Consider the following 20,570-nt stretch of genomic DNA (forward strand, 5'->3'; position numbering starts at 1 on the left):
CAGCTGGGTATGCAAGGGCTTATACCACAGGGAATGGATAGGAAGGTTATGAATCCGGAAAATAAGCCAGATTATTGGCATCCTCCCCCTCAGGGTTTTCTGAAATTCAACATTGATGGGGCCTCAAAAGGCAACCCAGGTCTTGCTGGTTTTGGAGGAGTGTTATGGGATGAAAATGGTTGTATTCTTTTTATTTTCCATTGCCATTTGGGAAGAGCTACAAACAATATGGCTGAATTAATGGCTCTTGAACAATGTTTAGATTTCCTGAAGCAGGATAATCTCCAGAATATTATTATTGAAGCCGATTCTGAGTTGATCATTAACTCAGTTAAAAGAATCTGTTGTGGCACAGAGCCGAAAAATTCTCAAGTCATTGGAGGTTCATCCAGGTATTTCAAAGGATCCAATTTCACCTCCTAGACTTACGCACAGTGAGTTTCACTCATGTGCGAAGGATGACCAATAAATTGGCGGACATTCTGGCCAATCAAGGAGTGGTTTGCACCAAAAACAGGGTCAAGTTGATTTGGTGAGAGATGCCTCAGAACAGATTAAGGGAGCAATATTTTAGTCAAGCCAATGAGGACAATAAGGTATCCTAAAACAAAGCCACAGAGACGGGATCTGGTTGACTCTTATGCAGAGTTATGACACAAGTAAGGTCGCTTTTGGTATGCAGGTCTATGATTGGCAACATCGGACCAGAAGTTTCAGGGGGATGGCTGGAAGAAGGGATCTTCATCTTCCTTTAGCCTAGGCGCCGGAAGCCAGACTTTCGCGGTAGCCGCAAAACCCTGCTTTTTTGCCTGTGATAGCTTTACCACCCTCGAAGTGGTTTTCGATGTATTGCACCCCCTTCAGGCCGGAAGTAGTTTCTCATTTGAAAGCGATTCCACTCACCACACAACACGTGGCTCAGAGTGGGGAGGAAACACCGCCCTCATCGCGCGGTAATTATCGGTGAGTTAAGGCCGAGAGATATGATTCATAACCGTTGGATCAATCGCGGTCAATCTATGGCTAGGATCAATCGTGCTTGTTGGTGGGTCAAAAACAGAGGTTAAGTTTCTATCTGTTTGCAAGACCTATCTGGAATCGCACACATATGGCGGATTTCGAGAGGTAAAAATGAACGATGGTTATGTTAAAAAATGGACCCGGTAGGATTATCAATTATGATCTACTAAGTTCATCGGGTCCTATTTTCTTGTTAAACGGTGCGCCTGTTGGCCACCCGAAATGTTTCTCATCCACTGGATCTTTAGCTTAGGATCTAATGGCTAGTTTTGGGTTAAGCCTTTTGTACACTATTTCTTTTTTTTTCAATTGAATAGAAGGATCCGCTCTATATATATATATATATATATATATATATATATATCATCACATCACATCATTGATAAATCGCTAATTAATTTACCTTAGATTAGAATAAAAGTGTATTTCCATAAGCTGAATTATAAAACCATGGGATAAAATACCATGCACCAAAAGCCCACTATAAGAAATAATTATGTGTTGAAATCTACCAAAAACATATGCGAAAAATGGCCCAAAATTTCTTTTTCAAGGGTGTTGCCCCCAAACTCTCACGTAAGGGGGCTTCTACCCCCCTGTGACCCTCCTACTGCATTGAATGTAAATATGGCATGTGGGGGTAGTTATGCAAAGATTATAACACATACCCACCATATGCATATTGTTTACTATGCAAGAATCTCCCCTATCCATCCACAACATTTGTGTTTTTTCTTCATTCTTTCTTTTCATAAGTTTACTGTTGATTGAATATGCTCCTAATAATTGGTTAACATTAATTATAGGCTAGTTAGATTGAATATAGTTAAAAATAACTGACTATAATTGAATATAACTAATTATAGTTTCACATTTGAAACATCTCCTTTGAATGATTATAACAAAATATCAAATTATATTGTTGAAGCCAATAAGAAAATATTTAGTTATCAACACTTCATCAAGTGATTCGCTCATCCAAGAACCATCACTCCATAGGCCAATAAATGATAGATATTTTATAAAATATTATAGCAAAGATGATATTCACAAGTGATAAAAAAATGGATTATTATATAATTTGTCATCTAATTTGGTACCTTTTGTGGAGAGAAACTGGAGTTATTAATTTGTAGAGCTCATTTTAGGGGTGGATCTTGCTTTGTGATTTGAGGCCCATAAAATGTCAAGCACCATTTGAATATCAATTGACCATTTTTAGGTAAAAAAATTGAATGTGGAGTTCTTAACTTCTCAAATCCATTCTCCACATTTTATCTTTCCAATGATATGAAGGTCACCTCAATCATAGTTCATATGAAGAAGTTATGCCTTTTGGAATTTTTCATATCATGTTGATCACCATGTTACCAAGTGGATGCCACGTTACTTCGCATTACTCACACATTTGGAGATATTCATGTGTTGGATTTCAAAAAAAAATTAGAGGGTTCAATGATCTGAATCGGATCCATAAACGACTGTCAAAGAATCTTGACTAAATTAGGTCGAATAAATCGCTAATGAAATCCAAAGCAGTGATCGAAAACACCCTGAACCAGTGAGCAGTAAAGCCAAGTAGAGGTGACAGAGGGCCGAGCTGACCCCAGGCAGCATCAAGCACCAGAGAGCTTGAAGATTCAAGCCTTTCCATAGAGGAATCTATTTGGATTGAGTATCACAATTGGCTCTTTCCACTGTAGACCGAGGGTCACAGAGCTGGTAGGAAGAACGAGAGTTTGTGTACTCTGAGTGGCTTGGGGAATCCAAGAACCACCCTGCCAAGCAAACCTGCTTCAGGAGAACTCATATTGAGTCCCTGTATTGTAATTTCTCTGCTTAAAGACACAATAAAACAAGGCCACCACTGATGCTGGACTAGAGATGTATCCCTGGAGAATAGGGTGAACTCCTTATTAAAACGGTTTGTGTCTTTGTGTTGCTTATTGTATTTCTTTGTTGTCTTTCCATTTAAATGTCTATGTATTGGCAATTTGATCGATTCATTGCTTAAATAACAAAGAACACACACCAGCACATGAGTCTGTAATACCTTTCGTTTAAATAAATGTTCAACTGATGTCACTCATAGGGTGAATATCAGATCAAGCGGTATCAGAGCTCTAGGTTGTAAGGTTAGACAAGCTTGTGTTGGTTTAGATGTGAATGCTCACTAGATCAAAGCTCAAATTAGGAGAAGGGGAGTTGGTGGAAACTAATCCTCAAATTGGGAGAGTCTATTCTCGAAAGACAATGTCAGAGGAAGGTTCTATGGGGCCAAACCCTCAATTCCTAGAATATTTCCTAGCTATAAAGTCTATGGTAGAAGAAATGTATAGGGACTTTAGAAAGCATAAGGATGGAGATTCATCAAGCTCTAAACAAGATAAATAAGAAGATGAATCTCATTCCCAAAACCACTCCAAAGGAAAGGGGAAAGAAGAAAGCTTTCTCACACCTCCAAATAGCCTTGTGCACCATAAGAAAGCATCTTTGATTAAGTGAGATGTTAAATTTGATTTGCCTATATATGATGGAGAGTTAAATGTTGAAAAGTTGGACAATTGGAATAGACAAATTGATGTGTATTGTAGAGTACAGAACATAGACTCAGACAAGAGTAAGATTCAGCTGGCAAGCCTACGCCTAGGAGGCACTGCCTTTTGGCCTAACTAATGCTCCTACTACTTTCATGAGATTAACGAATGATGTACTCAAACCTTTTCTTGATGATTTTGTTATTGTGTATCTGGATGATATTTTGATTTTTAGTAAAACGTGGGAAGAACATTTAAAGCATGTTAAGCAGACATTAGATGTTTTGAGAAGAGAAAAACTTTATGTTAAACTCTCCAAATGTGAATTTGGCAAAACCTCTCTAAATTATTTGGGTCATATAGTAGGGGGAGGTGAATTGAAAATAGATCCCTCTAAAGTGGCAGTCATTGTAAACTGGCCTAAACCAAAATCTGCTACAGAAGTGAGAAGCTTCTTAGGAGCAGCACAATATTGGAGGAAGTTCATTTCAAACTTTTCCTCAATTGCAGCTCCCTTACATGCTTTGACAGGATTGAACAAGGTGTTTCAGTGGGGAGGCAAACAGCAGAAAGCCTTCGCCACCTTGAAAGAAAATATTAGTACAACGCCTGTACTAGCACTGTCAGATCTACAAAGACCATTTGAGATCCAAACTGATGCCAGTGACTATGCCATGGGAGCAGTGTTGTCACAGCACGGTAAACCCATATGTTAACATTCTGAGAATTTTAATCCTACAGTAGTTAACTATCCCACATATGATAAAGAATTGTACGCATTAGTTCAGAGTATGAAAAAGTGGAAACATTACTTAATGGGCAAAGAAATAGTAATACATACTGATCATCAGCCACTTCAATATCTACACTCCCAAACTAAGTTGCAACAATCGAGATATTACAGATGGATGGGTTGTCTACAACAGTTTCATTTAGTCATCAGATATAAAAAGGGCATACATAACAAGGTTGCAGACATGTTATCTAGACCCATTATAAATGCATCTACCATACTTAAGCATAATTCTATGCTGCATGAAAGCTACATAGAACAATATGCTCAGGACATGGACTTTAAAGATGTATATGTAACTTTGAGTCAAGGCAAAAGAGTAGAAGAATTGGACTATCATGTGAAGGACCGACTCTTATACGATTGTGGGAAACTCTGCATTCCACAAACTGAGAGAGTAAAGATAATTAGGGAAGCACATACTTCTCTGATATCAGGTCACTTTGGGGTAAGTAAAACAGTTGCACAGCTACAAAGGTTTTGCTATTGGCCGAAAATGAATGAGTCGGTTTCTAGATATGTAAAGGGGTGTGCTATGTATGCTAAAAGTAAGCCCAGTAACAGAAAACTAGGCTTGTACACTCCATTACCAGTTCCTTCTCACCCTTGGGAAACCATTTCCATGGATTTTGTTGGAGGACTGCCTAAATCTAGGAAAGGTCATGATTATCTATATGTTGTTGTGGATAGGTTCAGCAAAATGTGTATTTTAATACCCTGTAGTAAACATATTACAGTTGAACAAACTGCAAAATTGTTCTTTGAACATGTATGGGTTCATTTTGGATTACCCACTTCTATTGTATCTGATCGAGACACCCGATTTGTGGGGAAGTTTTGGTCAAGTCTGTGGGAACTAATGGACACCAAATTGAAGAAAAGCACATCTTTTCATCCACGAATAGATGGCCGGACAGAAGTAGTTAACAGGACGGTGATACAGTTACTGAGAGGATATTGCAGCAAACATCCTAAGCTTTGGGATGAGCACTTGTGCTATGTGCAGCATGCTTACAATAGAGCGAAACATTCTTCTACATAGAGATCTCCTTTTGAGACCTGTTTTGGTTTCATACCAAGGTCTCCTTTGGATTTTGTCTTTGGTAAAGATACCATGGTTGATAGACACAGTGACATGGACAAGGCAACTAGGTTCATTGAACAGATCCAGGAGATCCACCAGGAAGTACAGGAATAGCTGGAAAAGAGCCAGGCCAAGTATAAGGCTAGGCATGATAAGAATCGGATGGAGCATAGTTTTCAAGTTGGAGACCAAGTCTGACTGTATATTAGTAAGGACAGGATGCAAGGTGAAGGTAAAAAGCTAAAACCTATCAGGTATGGACCCTTCAAGATACTTGAGAAGATTGGTGAAAATGCTTTTCACATTGATCTACCAGCTTACATGCACATCTACTCAGTCGTAAATGCAAATTGCTTAAGGTTGTTTGAGCCTTCAATGATTGAGGACCCTGAAGAGCAGAGTCAATTACCTTTTGTTGACGACTTGCTACCTGAATATCTTAATGAGTTGCAGGAAAATAAAGTGTTGGATAGGAAGGTAAGGACGACGCGCAGTGGACAAGTGTAATACCTCAGGATTGGGCTTAAAGGTTCGAAGCCGAGCAGTGCGCAGTGGATTGAGATTGGACAAGTGAGACAGCAGTTTCCTCACTTAGTTGATGCTTAAAGAAAACCAAATTTTGGTGGTCCAAAAGCCTTTCAGTAGGGAGGCTGTGATTCGAATCAGATCCATAAACGACTGTCAAAGAATCGTGACTAAATCAGGTTGAATAAATCGCTAATGAAATCCAAAACAGTGATCGAAAACACCCTGAACCAGTGGCCATGGCAACCGGCGTGGAACGACGAGGACCTCGATCAAAGCGCGCTGACCGAGGCCCATGGAGACTGCGCAAGAGGTCGATGTAGCCCCTGGGAACCCCGAAGCAGGAAAAGGAGCTAATTTTTTATGCGCGATTAGTGCTTCAAACAGGGCCGAAATGGAAGGGCCTTAAGCACTCGGTCACATTGGGAGCCGGAGACCTGCGGGCAGAGAAACAAAAAGCGCTAAAGGACAAAGGCAGGACCCGCACTCTAGGAAAACCAGCGGTATTGATCGGGGCGCCCTTGAACGTAAGAGGGTTTGGAGGAAGCGGAGCGATCACACTCAGCAATCGACGCGTGACAATGGAGGTAAGAGAAAAACCGCCGTGATCGTGCGTTATCGGTTGAGCAAGTCAACCGCGTTCGATGTGCGTATGGCGTTGCATCTGGAGGAGCCTAGATTGGATGGCTGAGATTTTGCCTGATGGAAAGAAGCGGAATCGACGAGAGATTAAGCCGCGTTCTAAAGGGATTTGGAATCCGTTTGACCGCCACGGTGGAAATAACGCATACCCAACGTAACAGAAGAAATGAACCGACGAGGCATGCTGGCACAAGTTAGATGAAGACACGTGGCTACTTCCTGAGTGTTCATGTTGATGCCGAACAGGGAACTCCCAGCACACAGGCAGAAGGAGAATCGACGCAAGCGGGAGAGGAACAGAACAGACATGCGAGTCGAATGGCTAAAGCCATGAACAGAGACTGTCGAATTACGAAGGAACATAAGAGTGACGAAGAAAGACATTGAACAGTGAACCCTGAGAGGAGGATTGAACACAGAGAGCAGTAAAGCCAAGCAGAGGTGACAGAGGGCCGAGCTGACCACAGGCAGCATTGAGCACCAGAGAGCTTGAAGATTCAAGCCTTCCCATAGAGGAATCTGTCCGGATTGAGCATCACAGTTGGCTCTTTCCATTGTAGACCGAGGGTCACAGAGCTGGTAGGAAGAACGAGAGTCTTTGTACTTTGAGTGGCTTGGGGAATCCAAGAACCACCCTGCCAAGCAAACTTGCTTTAGGAGAACTCATATTGAGTCCCTATATTGTAATTTCTCTGCTTAAAGACACAATAAAACAAGGCCACCACTGAAGCTGGACTGGAGATGTAGCCCTGGAGAATAGGGTGTACTCCTTATTAAAATAGTTTGTGTCTTTGTGTTGCTTACTATATTTCTCTGCTATCTTTCCATTTAAATGTATGTGTATTGGCAATCTGATCGATCCGTTGCTTAAATAACACAGAACACAAACCAGCACATGAGTCTGTAATACCTTTTGTTTAAATAAATATTCAACTGATGTCACTCATAGGGTGAATATCATATCATTCAAAATAACGCTAATAATGAGATGGATCATGAAAAAACCTCGATCTTACCCTTGAATGGCTATCAGGCCAAGTTAGATACAAATTTGTTAGGAAATGAAGGGGTTTTATTCTTATTGTAGTGTTTATCGATCGATAATTGAATAGTTCATCCAACAATGGGACATTGAATCATAACAAAGGAAGTAGAAGGCCCAATATGAAGCATTGAGACAACAATGTCCATGGAAACTCTATAGTGAGCATCATTTCTTTATATTTTCATTTGATAGCTTAAAAGAAAAGAACATAGCATAGGTCTCACCTTCCACTTAGGTTACCATATTGGATTTTCTAAAGTACATACTTTGTATTCTTTGTGTGGATGATGCATCGTTTTAATTTAGTTAATTTTATTATTTCATGAATTTAATAGTATAAAATCTAAATCTTAAATAAAAAACCACATAATAATAGATAGCATAAGTTTATAAGAATTGTTGTGACAAATTGTTTTAGCAAATATCTTTTATATCAACATAAACACTAAATACAATAATTGAACCTTAAAACAAAAATTTCAATATAATTTACAAAGAAACTTTGAAAAACAATAATAAATAAAAAAAATTAACCTATTTTTAGTTATTCGTTAAGCTATTTTTATTTATTCATTAATTATAATGTCATTCTTTTGAAGTTAATGCATTAAATATCAATAACTAATTTTTTATTTATTTGTCAATTTGTAAGTTTCGCTATTTATATTTCTATGTCAATAGAAGTAAATTTTTTTGATGTTGTGGAGATGACAAAAGTATGCTTTAATCAAAATGTGGAGTATTTGAAGCAATGTAGGTTGAATCTTCCCTTCATATAATTTATTTTAAAGGATGTCAAATGAATATATGTTTCAATTTATTTTCTTTTGTGTTGAATATTAAATAAAGAAAGCTTTCTCTTGGTGGGGCAACAAATCACAAACCACCCCTATGGCACAAGTTGACATGTGAGGTGGCAAAGCAGGGTTGACATGTATCACCCTAGTAGGAGGTAGGTTATAACTCCAATGGTTGTGCCCTATAAGGGATCCCTTGGTTGTATCTTCTCTCACAACAGAATTCCACTTCTAGACTTGAATGCTAGGATATTTCTATTAATTGCATAAGGGAGGTGGTTCCACCATTCAGTATTCTAGGAAAAATATTGATGTTAAAACATCACACAAGTTAGTTTTTTGGTGCTAAGCATGGCTAATTTGACTGTTCGTGAATGTGAAATTACATTCAAGGGATATGACTACAAATCGGCATAATAATTCCAGGGAATGACATCTATTTTTTTGGATGATGAGATGGTCATGATGGACGGAAGTGAGTGTGATATAATACAACGACATTGTAACAAGTTTAGCTTCAATTATACACCCTTGAGGTTCCATAATAGCTACAACAATTTTAGAGAAATCTTATAGAGGGAAAATGATTGGTGTGAGTTAGTCTTAAGGGATGCATGCTTCAAGGTTATTTCTTTGACTAGGAATCACAATACTAAGGGGAAGAAGCTAGTGGTCGCTTCTAGAATCACGACTTATAATAGAGAGACAAGGTTGAGGCTATTACCCTAGGCTAACAAGACATGTAATGAGCCCATATCCAGTTCCTCTTTAGGTTCCTGGTAGAAGGTAAAGGGGTTGTGGATGCAATTGGGGAGGTAATTCATAGGCGCTAGGAAGAAATGGATAAGGGGCAGTTGTTAGTGGATGGGTACATGATTCAAGCAATACATATACTAAGGAGATTAGATTTTTTCATCTTGAAAAAATTTATTGGCACAAAAATACTATGGCGACACAATCAATAACTCTGTAAAGATCATGAATCATCGAGTTAAAGAAGTAGCTATCTAGCTCTCACTCTTCAAGGGAAAATGTGAAGCATTTCTCAAAGGCTTATTCATGCTCACCATAACAATCCAAGGTCAAATAGGTAGCAAGGAACATGGGGATGATGTAAATGGTGCATGGGGTTCCAAAGGACCCCTAGATGAGCCCATCGTGATCACTGAAGATCCTCTCTAACCTTCTACCATCTTGGATAGCACACCAGGCTTAAAAATTTCAAGTCCAGTGAAGGAGGATGCACTCTAAGGCGTCCCCAAGAGCACTATCTACCCTCATGTGTATTTTAACAAAGTCTTTGGTAATATATTCTAGCAAGCTCAACTTGAATCACCAAGATTTATGATTTCCTTTTGCTCTTCACTTAGGTGTAGTTAGTTATCAACGAATGCTATTAAAACCTTATTTCCTATTAACACAGTTGATGATTAAGTATATTATTATGATATTTCAAGCTTTTTGAACACCCAAAAGGAATTGGTTTCATTAGTGACAAGACCCCATATAAATTATGATTATGTAATTTTTATTTCATTAAAAAAAACATTTTTTTCATTTCATTTAATATTGAAGTGAAATTTTATTTCAGTCAATCTTTTTAATGATGTTAGCTTTCATCCATACCAAATATTTTAAAACTACTTTGAAACTTGGCCTTCAACAAATTCAACCAGACCTTATTAGTAGGTCAATGACCAAAGTGAGACTTTTGGCCATTTAAAATTTAGAATTTCCCTCTTAATGTATATTGTCTCCATCGCAACATTGTAATCTACTTCAAAAGGAGGGAGCGGTGAAATATCTTAGAACCCTATTTGAAATCTTGTCAGCAAAGCACATTATAGGTGCAAAATTTCTTCAAGATTGTGATTGTGATTGGTGCAAGGGTGATTGTTTCAATCAATGCCTCTTTGGGGGTAAGAACGAAAAACAAAACCAATAGTATTTGTAAATAGTTCAAAAAAAGGATGGGAAGGTCCTAGATTCTTTGTTTTATATCATCAAAATAATGAATTTATTGGCTATTTATTTATTTTTTTCACTTTTGTGAAGACTGTTTGGATAGATGTTTTGTTGGATAAAAGTAAAAAGTTGCTGGTTTGGAAACTTTGTTGAACAAAAATTGTGTCTTTGGGTTTGGATATTTATTTTGTCCTCTTTTAAAATTATCTTGGTGTTTGTGATGTGGGGCATTTGTTTAAGGAGAAACAAATTCTATTTCAAAATTATGTTGTATGCTCAATAGTGATTGCACATAACTCTAGAGTTTCCTTTCTAGAACATGTCAAGCCCTTGAAATAAAAAAAGACAAGAATTATAAGGGAGTTGGTGTTATCTAAAGGAACTTTATGGATTTTTTTCAATGGTGCCTATCAAAGGGAAAATTGTGGGGCTGGTATTGTCATTCCACTCCGTTAGAATGTGGTTTTAAATGTAAGCTAAGCATTTGAAATGGTACGAATTTTATTGTTGAGTTGATTGCTTCGTGTTGTGCTTTGCATTTAGCCAAGTGGAAGTAGGTGAAAGTTTTTAACCTAATTGGTGATTCCAAAATAATAGTGAACTTGTTCAATGGAAAGGTAGATCTTAAAATCCTTCACTTGGAATCATGGAAAGGAAGATTCGACAATTACAACCACATCTTGATGATGTTCAAATCCTTCACTATTATAGGGAGCATAATGTTATAGCATATTTGCTCTCAAAAGAAGCTTTACTTTTGGACGTTGGCATTTGTACCTATTGAGAATTCGTAATGATGTTTTATCATTAGACTTTTCCTTTAATCTCTTTAATCTTTCTTTTACATTGACAAGCTAGTCTTTATTCTTTAGATATTATTGAAGCATATTTTGGATGCTAAGTTAAAATGTATGTTAAGAAATCAAATGAACTGCTAGAGAGTCAAAAAATTGTGTTTTTTATTTCTATTTTAAATTTCATATATATATATATATATATATATATATTTTAAAATAAAAATAAAAATATATATAAATTAAGACTAAATTGAGATTAGCTATAATGCGAAAGGAATGGAAAAATTAGTTATACCTATTATTCTTATACAAATCTATAAATTTTCCCTTAATTATTTTTATCTCACAATTCACTTCCACACTTAAACCTTACACGTAACAAATTCACTATTTATTGTAACTTTACTATATAGAGTGAAAATGTACGTAGCAAATTCACTATTTATTATAACTTTACTATATAGAGTGAAAATGTATGTACGTGAACCAGTGTTCATTATTGATCATCCTCATAGAGGATTATCAAAACACAGAGAAACAACTAACCTTGCACAGTGGTTTTCTAAACGGAGATGGAATAGAAATATAACAGTCTTACAGCTACCGCTTCTCACAGGAAACACATATGAATAAAAACGCAAAACATTTCATGTATGGCACTTAAGTCCATTGAAAGTTACATTGAAGATTAGGTTAGAAAAAGGGAACATCACATCATAAACTATACATCCAAAATCTCATTTGGTACGTGCAGAGTTATTCTACCATCATGGGTCGTGCTTAGTTGTATCATTGTTCATTTGATATATTAGTTTGAAAAAAAAACTAATAAATTATTATTATTAATATTTGTATATTATGTTTTATTTTGAAAATTTTATAAATAATAAATTTATTTTATTAATGTTATTTGAATTATATATATATTTTTATTTTTTTTTAAATAATAAATTTATTTTTATTATGATGTAAAAGTAATTAAGATAGCTAACATGATGTCCCCACTCCGTAAGTCTCTAACTTAATTTAGGCACATTATAATGGAGAATATTTAAACTTTTAAAAATATTTAGAGCATATAATCTATAGACTCTAATACCATGGACTATCAAAACTATGTATTCAAAACCATCATTATAAACCCTAATACCATGGACTATCAAAACTATGTATTTAAAACCATCATTATAAACCGAACAACTTTCTACTACCATAAATTACTATAACCAATTATCCAAAACCATCATTCTGAAACCTAATAAATTTGACTCTTTCGCCCACTAATAAATTTGACTCTTTGGTTATCCAAAACCATCAATCTGAACCTAATAAATTTGACCCTTTCATCAACTTAAACCTAATAACTTTGAATCTTTCGCCAACTAATTTACCATAACAAAAATTAAAAAAAAAAATGGACAAAATTCAAAAAGATCCCATATCTTATCAAATTGGGAGCCAGCAGTAGGTATACAATTTGCACGAGAGAAAAACGAATTGCAAGGCGACACAAGCTCATAGAAAAAGAAAAAATCAACACTGAAGCGACTTCATAAGTCACCATAGTTTTCCGTGCCGAGGGGGAGTTGATGTCACGACGTTAATGTTAAAAAAGTTGAAGGGACGTGACATTTAAAAGATGACGTTAAAGTAGGCTTAATTTCAAGAGTCACAGGGAACCCTTTAAAGAAGAACGCATACGTGTCATTGGATTAAAGAAAGTAAATAAATATCCAACATCACATCAATTTCGGAATAAGGAAATGTGCATTGAGTGTTCTCATGGATTTATAAAATAACAAGTTATGAATTTTGTAAATAAGTTGATATAATACTATTGTTTTTCAATATTATATATGTTTTTTTTTCTCTCTTACTAATTATTAGGTGGATAGTAGGGATTTAACTTCCACTAAATATTTTTAATAGTACTCACTTATCAAAGGTTGTGATTTATGTCAAAAGTAGTTATTTCCTTTCTTCTCTTTAATTAATTTAAATTAAATTTATAATTTAGTCAATTTTATGTTTTGTTTTTTAAATCTTGGTGATATGGGATGTAAAGTGAGATAAGTATTTTGATTTCTATTGCCTTTTACGAGACATTTAATTTATTTTGCTACCCTACTCCGAACTAGGTTAAAATTTCCCTATTCCAAAATAGACAAGTCAAATAAGGATGAAGAGCTTTAACTCTTAAGGGACCATGATCAAATCTTATTTACACTAGGAAGTTAACAAAGGATAATAAGTTATTGCAAGATAATCTCGGGCGACCCACTAACAAGATAACGTTATTTAATAGTGCAAAATTACCAATTTTGTTGAGTTAGAAAAGAACCAATATGGATCAAATAAACAAAAAATAAAAAAATATGAAAACTCAATTAAAATAGGGATATCTTCAAGTGTTGATATACAAATAATATAAAATTCAAGTATCCCTACCAATAAATATTTAATGTTAGCTAATTTGGATGTTGTAGCGATAACTTCTCAAAATGAAAAGGCATATTACGAGGTTTAGACTGAATATCTATACATCCGTTTATAGGTCAATGGTCTAAGTGATGACTCGGGAGTACTGATGCTTCCAAAAATACATCCTAGGCCATGATAGATTCAGTGACTAGAAAGTGATCCAACTTTGATGACACTTGCTAAGCCCCTCCACTTTTATTGGTCTAGTTAAAGGTGTTGTTGGTAATGGCGAGATATACCAGTGTAATTTTGTTATTGTGTCTTAGAAGATAGTAGAGTTTGCATCGAGCCATATTATGCCTCCCTACATCAAATCTAGTGATTTGATAAGTTTGAAGTCACCATCAAGAATCCAGGGGGCAAGAGAGAGGAGGATGTGCATTCGAGTGAAAGATTGAAGGAAAATAGGCTTGTCTCTTAGAGAAGTTAGGCTATATACATTAGAGAGAAAACAAGTCTCTGTTGAACCAATTAGCCAAAATTGGACTATGAGAATGCGAAAGGTAGCAAACATATTTAAAATTTGAATCTTCTTGGCATTCTGAATTATAGAAAGGCTCCTTGAGTGTTGTTGGGAATATATAGTGATCACATAATAGTTTCTTCGCTAATTGCTTAATATATTTGAAATTGCATCTCTAGAGGATTTAGTCTCCTGGATGATGTGGATCATCATACTGTAGGATTGTCATATTTCCATTTTTATTTTAGGAGCCTCTATTTGCTTTTATAACTTTGAGGCCTCTAATATTCCATGAGATGATTTTCATTTCGTGGGTACATTGGAAATAGGGAAAACATATGTTATCATCCTTATATGTCTTGAATTAACCAACATACCCCCCAATTCATCCAAAATTTAAAAATTTATTTTCCGACCTTTTCTTTTTTCCTCTCTATGAAAATTTGAGGATTCCTTCAAAGGCTAGTATTAGAACCCTAACGACCCATTATTGGATTGTCTAGATGCATATTTCATACCAACTTGGCATGATTTGAAGTATGCCCTATATAGTAATTTGACTTGGTGTTTAGGAAGGGAAAATGGGTCTTTCCAATTTTAGGTTTTTTCCAAGCTCAGAAAATCATGGGAGTCGAGCTCCATATCCTCAATTAGGTCAAGGGAAATGTCAAGGAATACGAGTGGTGGGGCTTGGGACATCGATTATATAAGGGTAGCAAGGGATCGATGAAGAAAGTGGGTTTCTCAACAAAGGAGGGTAGGGGATCGATGGAGGAGACGAGTTTCTCAACAAAGGAGGGAAGGGAATGGACTATATCATGCATCTCAATTTTTAGGGGTTGCAAGGCTAGAGGAGGGTTTGCAGAATCTAGAGAAGAGAGTGTGTTAAAGTTGTTATTAAAGGGGGGGTGATCATTAGAGGAAGAGGAATGTGAAGTAAGGTATTTAGGGTTAGAGAATTTACCACCCACTTTGGTAAATCCTTCATCATCAAGAGAAGGGGGAGAAGCAAAGTTAGATTTAGCAGTAAGTGAAGGGAAATTCATGGCATCTTCGACACCTAAATTGGATGCACTCATAATCATGAGTTTTCTTCTAGAGATCATATTGACAATATATATCAATAAACTTTGGAAGTAGCTTGAAATATTCATATAAACACAAATGTGAGCATATGAGATATACTTGGCCTACTTAGTAGATTTCAAGAATTTGAAAAAGTGACTGAGGACGTTGTCGATGTTTGTCAGGGTTTACTCATCCCAAAACTCTCGTGGTAGTGAGCACATTCTAATCCATAATAAGGTGGAGGTAAAGTCCTACGTGTTTGTTACCAAACATTCCATCTATAAATAGAGATATAACCTTGCTAATTAAAAAAATACAGATTGTTTTTTAATACTCTTGTTTGGTCTTCAAAGTTGGAAAATATGATAGCAAAAAAAATCCTTTGCACCTAACTCTAGTTTTATCTACCGTTTAGGATTCCATTTGAGTTGTATCTAGTTAGTGAAGACTTTTTATGAAGGATAAATGCCAAGAAATTTCCCCATTAAAGCATGTTCCCACATATATTGTATATAATCCTCAATGCAAAAGGAGTGGAGTTCAAATTTTGGGTTTATAGTTTCCTTTGGTAGACAACTTCTCGATTGACACTTTCCCGATGGGGTGGGGGTTGCTAAGTTTTTGGATGATATCGAACAAGGATTTTCCCCAAGCTAGTAGGATTTACGACAAATGATTTCCCTATGTTGTCATAGACAGAAACAACCCGAATGTAGGAAGATGTTCCTCTCCCTCCACTAAAATTTTCCATAAGAAGAGCGGTAAAGAAATTACTAGATAATCAATGGCTAGAGTTTGGTTCATATTCATAGTATTATCTTATTTTATTTTTAATAATATTTTTTATTTACAAATTTATGTCATTTTGTTGACTATTAAATATTTATTGGTAAAGATACTTGAATTTTTTATTATTTGTACGTTAATATTTGAAGATATTTCTTTTTCAAATGGATATGTATCTTTACTCCTTTTTTTCTCATTTTTTTCTATGTCGATTTGATCTATATTGATTATTTTCTTCATGATTTGGATTTTAATATCTAATTATTCCTCTAACTCAATTTAATTGGTCATTTTTCACTATTGAACAAGGTTCTCTTATTACTAGGTTCCTAAAGCTTATTTTGCACTAATTTCTTATCATTTGTTGACTTCTTAGTGTAAGTAAGATTTGATTGTGGTCCCTTTAGAACAATGTTATCTTGTTACTAGGTTTATGAAGCTTATTTTGTACTAACTTCTTATCATTTGTTAACTTCTTCATATAAGTAAGATTTGATTGTGGTCCATCTAGAGTTAAAATTTTTCGTCCTTATTTAATTTGTCAATTTAATAGGTTGATAGGTGTTTTTATTTTGGAATAGGGTAATTTTAATTTAACTAAAGTAGCCATATAAATTAAATGGCTAGTAAAAACCTATAGGCATCAAAATACTTATCTCATGATACATTCCACAATATTTTTTGTAAGTCGATATTTTATTCAAATCATAAAAAAAAATGTACATCCAGTAGAGAAAAAAGTAGGTGGTCTCACCCCGACTGGGTTTGTTGACCAATGTTTGTAGCAGGTGACAAAAATAAAAAAATGAGGCTAAGGACATCATCCATAAACGAAAGGGCCAACGGCACCAACAGACAGACAATACACAAAAAGCACCTAATAGCATACTAGTCATCTGATGTAATGGAAGTTGGGTTATCCGAAGCGATTCTTGGAGGTGGCAGAGGGCAAAAGTTGCACTGAATGTGCCCTTCAAAGTGCGTCAACCAAGTTTCCAACTCTTCCACTTTTTCTACAAGGTGGTTTTGGCCTCGCCACACCACCACGACTCGCTCTCTGAACTGGCACTGAAAGTAGTGGATCCTTTCCAAGGTGGTGACCAACTCAACATGCTCCTCCCTTCAAACTCGTTTAGCCGATTCCACCCGATCTAGCAGAGATTCAATTAGTTCCTAGCAATTCTCCTGACAATAATGTTGAATTACCTGTGGGTTGGGAGATGCACATTGACCAGACCCTCGACTTGTCGTTCCACCTCGCTACACACCACTACTTCGCTGAGGTTACTGAGCCTCCCACCTCCACCTCCATGGGAAGCCTTATTTCTGCCACCATGGCCACCACACGTTCCAACACTTGATAACCAGGAGCGACCAATAGTCTTGCCACCCCGACGTGTCATGGCTGCCACCATTACCAAATATTCTGAAGGATTCAACCTCGCCTAGTCCCCACGACCCATAAAGCCTGGTTTGGCAGGGGGAGCACCCACGATGTGAGGAAGATCACATATTTAATAGTCTAGGAGAGCAAAATCCCCCAATAGTCTTTAGAGTTTGACCCACTGAAACTTTCCAAGACCTCCACTAAAATACTAGATCTCCCTTCACCCAAAATTCCCCACAGACGACCACATGCTACAACCAGGCTACCACCTCGCCACCAATCGAGCAACTCGGTAAGAATGAGAGCTACTTGAGAAGAAGAAGGTGGGAGAAACTCACCCCAGGCCGACACTCCCCAAGAAGCCTTGCATATCCCACACCAAAATGTCGACGTTGAATACTCTGGAAAGGTGCCTCCTATATCTCCACCGCACACACACAAATGCCCACGAAACCACTAAGCGTTCCAATTTTCAGACCAAGCACAACCATCGCCAACCTCAATAACACAACCTCGAGAGCTCATATGTTGTATATTTTTTCCTCTGGACGCCTCCAATGGACCAACTACTCGCACCTTCTAAAATCCATTGAAGACAAAAATACCGAGTTCCCCGAATTACTCGAAGCTGCACTATGCAAGCGCAATAAAACCTGGGGTTCTTTTGGAGGAAAATGCTAATGAATTCACACAACCAAGAGTCACAGGGGAAGATCAGATGGCGCCACTTGGCGTTGAAAGCCCACCACCAAATCTTGTTCTTGGTTGCAAAATATCAATTAGAAGCCCAACACAGGAATGAAACAAAAATGAAAATGCCATCCTGCTGAGCCATCATGCTCATTAAATTTTCACCAGCCACATTCCCCGAGACAATACCATGTTTCACACGATCATATTTACAATTGAAATTACACCTCTCGTTACACTAGTTCAGGTGAAAGGACCGAGAGGTCAGTCCTCCGTCGGCACACCAATTGTTAACGTCACGAGACTCGGTGGACATGTGCTATGATATTCTCACCCCCATCGGGGAATGATACATTCCACATTGCCAATATATAACAAACCATAAAAATTAACTAAATTTTAATTTTAATAATGACCAAGTTTGACCATATTTTTCTATGGTAGACTATGGTTTTCCATTTTGATAATGAATGGCCATGGTTGACCATATTTAATCATTCTAAGTATATTTGACCATGATAGCCATGTTGAGCATGGGTTGACCATGGTTGTCCATGTTTGACTATGGTTTACTAAAGATGACCATGGTTTATTATGGTTTACCATTGTTGACCATGATTAACTATGGGTAACAAAGGTTGATTATGGTTGATCATGGTTGACTATGACAACCATGATGACCATAATCAACTATGGTTGACTATAAATGACCATGGTGGCCACAGTTAACTATGCCAAACTATAGTTGACTATGGTCCACCACATTTAACCAATGTCAACCATTGTGATAATAGTTGACTACGATTTTCCATGGTTGACTATAGATGACTATGGTTAACCAAATATGACCATGATTGTTCATGGATAACTCGTTGAGCATGTTGGTAGTTATTGTCAAGTCTAAGCCATTGATGTCAAGTAATGTCAAGTTTAGGGGGGGCTTGATGAGGTTTTCATGGATGAGGGCTTATGTTGTTATTGATTATTAACAATGTGATAAGCCTATGATCCCTTGGTTGTTGTTGAGTAGCCTAAATTTGAAGGAATTTTAGATACAGTTGACTTACTCCAGATCACATGAAAATGAGTTGGTTGGATAATACTCAAGAGCTTTCCAATGACATATGGAACTTAGGCTAACAACTCCCAAGGATTGAGGCGATATCATGGTTGAAGCATGTTAGTTAAAGAAAGGTTCCAAAGGCTCATGGTTCCGATGTAGGCCCCTCACTAAATTGTCAAATCTGCAATGAAAGGTGGAAAATCTCAACAACATTAGTGTGACAGCTGATGAGTGATGGAGTGGTAAGCTACAAGTCCTAGCCCCTTATCATAGGGAGCTTAGCTAAAGTGCCTAGGAACTTACTGGAAAATCCAGTCCATTCGATGTGTAAACAAAAGAAATGGATAGTGACTACCAGGAGGTGGGGTGACAAGGTCAAGTCTAGTGATAGGTTGCTTGGCCTAAGCACCCAAGGGCTTGTCAGACCATTAGGTCTAAATTTCACACACAAATGAGCACAGTGGTGAGGAAGCATGTGGCACAATGTGGCAGTATATGTGGCACCTACATGTGGTAGTTGACGATGATGTGGAGACAACTGGTAGATACATGTTTACAAGGTGACATGTAGAAATATGAGGACATGACATGTGGCAAGTATATTTGGCATTTTTGGGTGGCCAAGTGGTGCACTGATGTGGCAAGACATGTGGTAGGTACAAGTTAGTAGAGGATATGTGGCAAGCTCTGATTAGTGCATGTTGAAATTACATGGTAGCTTGGGATGCCTCGGCATCTGCACCAATGTCTAGTTTTGTAAGGGCTCGCAGTGTTAAAATATTTTGATATTTCTTGTGATTTCATATAGTGGGGACATCAGCCACCACCCACCGCCCGTTTTGTAGGGTTTTGAATGATGGATGGTAACTTGAAGATCGATCTAGTGGTGAGAAATAGAGAAGTGAGTAGAAAAGGAGTGGTCACAACTTCTGCTCATAGGAGCTAGTAGGTGACCACCCATGGGCTTGTCATCTTATCGACCTTCGATAGTTAAAGAAACAAGAGGTGTAAATAAAGGTTGATGGGTGGAGAGTGATGGACCAACGGAGGACCAACTTTTAGTCATACTCCTCTATCAATTTGAATTAAGGAATGAGTTCGTAGGGGTCAATCGACCTATCCACCATCGGGCTGGAGTGATGTGGTAATATCAAGGGTAATACCATGATCACAAGATTTGAGATATCATGTGCCTGATCACCAGTATTGGTCACATGGAGATATGAGGTAAGCACTTGATGGAGAAGTAATGTAAAAATGTTTGGGCCTAGGCACTTAGTTCTGAGCGCGCAATCACATATAGTTGGGTTGATTTAAGCCTCCCATTTAATAGGCTATCAAATTGGGGGTTCACGCTTAGGATATGCATATTATTGGATTTATGACTACTATGATGAGTTAAGAGAAGGTGTTAGCATCATTTCATT

The sequence above is a fragment of the Pinus tabuliformis genome, chromosome Q (genome assembly GCF_031772625.1).
Source record: "Pinus tabuliformis cultivar Carrire ecotype Pingquan chromosome Q, CPIR1, whole genome shotgun sequence".
Lineage (NCBI taxonomy): Eukaryota > Viridiplantae > Streptophyta > Pinopsida > Pinales > Pinaceae > Pinus > Pinus tabuliformis.